Source organism: Rhipicephalus sanguineus, chromosome 2 (assembly GCF_013339695.2).
Source record: "Rhipicephalus sanguineus isolate Rsan-2018 chromosome 2, BIME_Rsan_1.4, whole genome shotgun sequence".
NCBI lineage: Eukaryota > Metazoa > Arthropoda > Arachnida > Ixodida > Ixodidae > Rhipicephalus > Rhipicephalus sanguineus.
The window spans coordinates 170,726,204-170,732,589 of NC_051177.1; the positions used below are offsets into that span (position 1 = coordinate 170,726,204).

General features: G+C 43.8%; 1 long non-coding RNA gene across 1 annotated transcript; it reads left to right on the plus strand.

Moving 5' to 3' along the window:
* Nucleotides 1-2,311: 2,311 nt before the first annotated feature.
* On the plus strand, nt 2,312-6,161 carry LOC125757517 (uncharacterized). The gene is made up of 3 exons (XR_007415287.1): nt 2,312-2,343; nt 4,587-4,684; nt 6,118-6,161. It is a non-coding gene; the product is annotated as an uncharacterized LOC125757517 (long non-coding RNA).
* The last annotated feature ends 225 nt before the right edge of the window (nt 6,162-6,386 follow it).

Below are 6,386 nucleotides of genomic sequence, written 5' to 3' on the forward strand. Positions count from 1 at the left end.
CCCGAGAACGCACGCACGTTTCACGAACCCGTGTGCATGTGTGCAAGAAGTTCTTGACAGTTCTTGCACAAGGACATCATCACCGTGATCAGTGAGTACCAGCAGCTGGTCATGACTTATTATAGGATCCGGTCGTGATCGTGGTGACGAGGGGTCCATGTGTAGTGAAGTATGTCGTATAGTAGAGCTGTTGGAATCCGTGGATGCCTCGGTCATTTCGTCAAGACATTGTCTGTCGACAGAGCCGGCGACATGCCAGAAGCTGAAGCCACCCGTCGCGTTGGTGAGGTATAGGCCGTCGAGGCTGGTAGGCCTGGATAGTGCTACGTAGACCAACATCACTGGATGGTGTTTGTCGTATTCGTAGACTACCTGGGCGTATGTGGCCTACGTAGCCTAGTCTACAAAGCGGCTGTCAATCAATCTGGCATTATCCTCGGTCAGCATGAGGCCATCGCGCAACCTCGTAAGAAACTAAGAGGACACTGCGTCGTTCTGGTGGACGAAGTGACTTTACGGTGCGGTGATGTGGATATCATATGTAACTTTCGTTACAGTATTCCTCCGGGGTCGAGCAATGCTTCAATATAGCTTGCTGAATCATAGGAATACAAACGTATTGTTTATTAGACTGCTATAAAAGCGGAGCCAACACTGGAACTACAGACGTTAATCTCATATGACGCCTGTATCGTAGTAGTACACATCGTAGGAGTATCATCATCATCATCAGCCTGTCTACGCCCACTGCAGGGCAAAGGCCTCTCCCATGCTCCGCCAATCAACTCGGTCCTGTGCTTTCTGCTGCCACGTTATACCTGCAAACTTCTTAATCTCATCTACCCACCTAATTTTTTGTCTCCCCCTCACGCGTTTGCCATCTCTTGGAATCCAGTCAGTTACCCTTAATGACCACCGGTTATCCTGACGACGTGCTACGTGGCCGGCCCATATCCATTTCTTCTTCTTAATTTCAACTATGATATCCTTAACCCCCGTTTGTTCCCTGACCCACTTTGCTCTCTTCCTGTCTCTTAAGGTTACACCTATCATTTTCCTTTCCATCGCTCGCTGCGTCGTCCTCAATTTAAGTTGAACCCTCTTTGTAAGTCTCCAGGTTTCTGCTCCGTAGGTAAGTACCGGTAAGATGCAGCTGTTATATACCTTCCTCTTGAGAGATAGTGGTAGACTACCATTCATGATTTGATAGTGCTTGCCGAATGAGCCCCATCCCATCCTTATTCTCCTAGTTATTTCACTCTCATGGTTCGGCTCCGCGGTTACTACCTGTCCTAAGTAGACGTACTCCTTTACAACTTCCAGCGTCTCGCCACCTATCGCAAAGCGCTGTTCTCTGCCAAGATTGTTCCACATTACTTTAGTGTTTATTGCTTTTTCGTAAAATTAGATAGCCAGCACCACAACCGCAATTGACGTTGCACCGACAATTCGCCTGCGTAGGCTGTTTTTTCAAACCAGTTTATAGACCTGGCGTGGCTCAGTGGTAGAATACCTGATTGCCACGCAGAATGCTTGGGTTCGATTCCTGCCGGGATCCTAATTTTCATTCTTCCCATTCGTTGAGTCAACGCTGCCGATGTTGGTTTTCCTTAACGCTCTAGCAATTAAGTGACCAATGTCCGTTCTCGTCGTTCCTGGGTAGATATAAACTGTCAATCACCTGTGGCGCATACCCGTACACCGCGGCCCGTGGTAAACGGGTATGTGCCACACGTGTCTAGTGGAAAGGGTTTGACGACGTACGCAACAAGATTTTAACGTTATTCATGTCATGACCCGGCAGTCATATTGGTCAACTCCTCTTACCCTCCCATACAAATTTTGGTCTATACCAAGTTAAGGAGGCCATCATGAGAGCACCTAGACGTAGGCGGCTAGATAGATAGATAGATAGTTAGATACGTAGATAGAAACGCTCAAAGTGCCAGAGGTTCGCTAAGAAATGCTTCGCATTTAAAAACAAAACAGACACACACACACACACACACACACACACGCACGCACACCAGGAGAGGAGAAGCGTGCGTGCTAAATTCGAAGTCTCGCCGTCGCCCGTCGCTGCCTTCGCCATTTTCTCCCGTTGCCCGGTCATCGAAGTTTCCGAATTGCTCAGCTGTGTCGGCTGTGCGTGCCCGTGTCGTGTGTGCGCGACTGTGATCTGAACGTTGGACGTGAACGCCATTTAGCGACGGCAGTGCAACATCCCCCACTGTGAGCATGTTTGTGTTGGTTTTATGATGGTCTGGAGACTCAAGCGTGCTTGCAACTCCGTGTATGCGTGTTCGGCCAGCACCTGGTTAGGCACAGTCGGAAATGCGAACGGTAAGTGGTGCTTCTGTGTTCTCAGTTTCGCGTCGTTCACGTGTGTAGTGCAGGAGTGTGCTTAACTGGGCTGGTTGGTACATGATTACGGCGAGAGCAAACAGCGCTAAACGCTTGTGTCTGTCGTTCTTCTTCTCCATCCCGTGTTTAGCGCTGTTTGCTCTCGCCGTAATCACGTGTGTAGTGCTGCACAGTGTGTCGCGTGGAAAGTACAATAAAAAGCAGAATGAAAAAGCATTACACGCACATATCTGTGATGCTTGATGCGCGTTTAAAAAGCTTTTGTGAAGGCACATGCTTTGCACGGCCAGTCTATCGAAGAGCGGGTACGCCTCAATGAAGACAATTTGTGCTATACAATTTCTTTGCTTGCCATAAAGCGTGAATGCGGCAGCGTGCTTTCAGAAAACATAAACAAGCGAGAGGCCGCGGTTATCATTCCGTCACGTGTGCATCAAGGGCAACTTTTGTTTTAATTTGAATCAGTTGTAGTTGTCAGCCTCGGTTGTGCGATGGTTGCGATACTCGGCTGCCGACCCTAAATTCCATCTCGGCCGCGGCGGTAGCATTTCGGTGGAGGCGAAACGCTAAACGCCTGTGTACTCTGCGATGTCAGTGCACGTTAAAGAAAAACAGATGGGCGAAACTTCTGGAGCCTTTCGTTGCGCCCTTCACTTTTTTAGAAAAACGCGTATTTTCATAATTCATTTTCGGTAAAACACCCCCCTCCATCAGAATTTCCCTCCCCCCCTTCCCCTGTGGCTACGGGCTTGGCGCACGCTATTCCAAAACTCCCTAATATTAGTAAGTGGGAATACTTTTCGATAACAATTTTGCATTGCGCACTTTGGTCGTCTCTCAGACAAAAAAGAAACAGCATACCATAGGGTAATTACGTCATTAGGCTGGACTGGAACGAATAAATTATGCTGCAAAGATATGATTATGGCAATATTAGGTGAAAGTTGTCTGCTAAGTGACAGCGTTTATGGTGAAGCAAGTGCATTTTACGATATTGTCACTTAATTAGTGACAATTTGGTGACATAATTAGCGACATCTTGAACTCTCCTGGATTTCATGTGAATATTCTCATCGAATTGAAGATGTGTGAGGTGTGCCAGGCTTATTCAGTCACATCAGTGCAAGTCAGCTCAATGCAATACTGATGGCAGAGGGACAATAATTAAAAAATGTGACTCTCATAAGACTATTATGAAGCTTTGAAGTAAGGCTAAGCAGCCATTACACATTATCACAGTTAAAAAAACTAATGTTCAGCAAGAACAGAACTCCTTTCGTCATTTCTTATGGTTTACTTCTGTAAGTCATATGTAAGCTTCCTACCTTCATGCTTCTTGATGAATGTAAATATTGTGTTTAGGGCAGCACCAGAAGCAGTAGACAATGGCACGCAGATCACCAGATGACTTTATCGCAAATTCTCAAAGGATGTGCTGTTGTGCACCTTCTCCATGCTTTATCATGCTTTGCTTGGAGCTCTTTCATTAGAATGATACACGGAAAACAACTTAATTTATCAGGAACTGAAATGCTGTGTTTTTGACGAAATGGTAGCTGTGGAGTGAACTTGAAAACGCAAGTATTTGCTTTCTAGTCTCGCACAGGCAGTTAAATTTGTGGTTGGCTGTAGGTTATGAATGTTTGTGCAGTTGGCAACACTACACTACTGAACTTGGTGTCTGTATTTGTAAATGCTGCAAGACTTAAAATGAAGGAAGGAAAGAAAGAAATAGATGGGAAGACAGGCAGGTTAGCCACTTCTTAAACTGGCTGGCCATGCTGTTGCAAAGGAAGAGGGTACGAGGAATAAAGGATAATGCAAAAGAAGCGTTACATAAAAAGAACAAAACAGGAAAGAAGACTATGATGCCTCGTAAAGTCTGTCTCTAAGCTCACTTTTGCATAAGAAGCACAGCAGCACTTTCAATGCTAACATCAAACGGGAGCAACAATGAAACAGCTCTGGAATCTGTTTTCCCTGAGAAAAAAAAACGCTTTATCTACACTGCCAGTTTTGCATTATGTACTGAATTAGTTCTTTGTGTTCGAGTGCCTTAGGATAATAAATTTAGAGTTAAAAAATTGTTTCATGCAAATGACGTCTAACTGAATTTATGCCGGTTATCTGAATTGGGTATTGGTGTGCTTTACAGCTGTTTAGTGCAGCATGAAATAGTGAGTCACTGCAAAAAATCTGTACATTTCTTTTTTTCTTTGCAGATGGTGCTCAAGATGGCACATGCAACGCTATGCAGCTGTGGACACCAGCAGCTTGATAAGAACTCTCGAAGCTCATCTGGATGCTTCACAGAACCTGGGTTGGTAGCAGCAATCTCGTTAGGAGAGAGTGATCAAATAGAATCCATTTCTGAATTGTGCAATGCATACCTGTGTTTAATGAAGTAAGTCATTGATACATTGGAAACATTGAGAGTATCACTATTTTGAGTCCAATTTCATGGTAGCTCTTATCTCAGTCATCCGATACAGTATACAGAATCTGCACCTGCACTCTGTCACGCCATAACACTATATTGAATTTACAGTGGAGTGCCTCGATGATAGACACCTGTAGCATGATATTGACTGTATTGTGAGGGATTCATAGTGTTCCTGGCGTAATGGTCAGTACTTATATAACGGCAGTGCTAAGAAGACAAGGACAAGAAAGTGCACAGCACGAACGCTTACTCACAACTGAAAGCTTTATTGCTTCAGCAGAAAATATATACCTAAACTTGAACCTCGCCTATTACCCGCCAACTAGCTCGCATTCCCGTTTTGCTTCAAACGGTCAGTATTGTGATGCGTTGCCTTAACAATGAAGTGGCATGTACATCGATATACATTGAAGCTCACCAGCGCATTGTTATTATGATGTTTAACTTTATTTTTGTGTTTGATAGTTGCAAAACCGTTCACAAATTTGCGACACAAATGTTAGTCCTGTTGTGGCTCACAACAGGACTAACATAGGATCGGCTGCATGTGCCTTGTGATTTAAGTTATCGCTGTTAGGAAAATTTTTACATTCATTTCCACTTGATAGTTATATTAATTGGTTGTCTAGTTTGTGTTGGCTAGTGGAGATTTAAGGTAATAGCAAGGAGTAAGCAGCATAGAAAATTTTCAGTGTGCACGCATTTCATACTTGGCAGAAGCAGGATGGTGCAGTGCTTACAGGCAGGTGCTATGTGCACCGCTGGTTTAGTCCAAAGTGCTGTGAGAAAGACATCTAGATGCTGCTTTGGCATAAAGAGAGTTTGATATTTAAATGTAAATTAAAAAATCGAGGCTGTCCACTGTGGCACGCCTCAGAAGTACTATATATCTATATTTTGTCCCATCTAGCCTAGGATTTTAAACAATTTATTTGGGAGAACTTGCACTAAGTTTTGAGGATAAATGAATTATTTTTGTAATAGGAGTTGCCTCCACAAAACAACAAGCAACACTGCACACTAGCTATCGTACCTTGTTCTTTTGCTAGGTGTATAAAAACATGGCAGCAAAACATGGACAAGCAAATGAGCCTCGTCTTTCTTCATTATAATGCTGTGTCTTTCTAGATATTACAAGAATGAAAGTGTGCTGCACACTCATTGCATATCTCGCAAGAAAAAACTTGGCAGCTTCTTAATTTTGTATTTTTGTGTTTTTTTCGGAAAAGTCTGCAGTAAGAGAAGTCAAGTGGGTATTTTGTATGGATGCAGAAAGCTTAATGGACTACTTTGCTTGATATCTTTTTCAGGAAGACTGAACACTTTTGGCAAAGCAGCAACAGTTCTGGCCCACCTGTTTGTCTACAAGATGGTCTCTTCCGTGAACACTCCTGTGCCTTACAGTATACTATACTGATGATCTTGTACATCTCTCAGTATTTAGGATTGTCACCACTTGGACTGCTGCACTGTGTTATGCACGGTGCTGAGTCCAAACTTTCCAATAACAGTTTGCATTTGAAAATTTTACATGGCTTGAAAAGATGTTGAATGTTAACTCATTTAATTTAACAAGCAT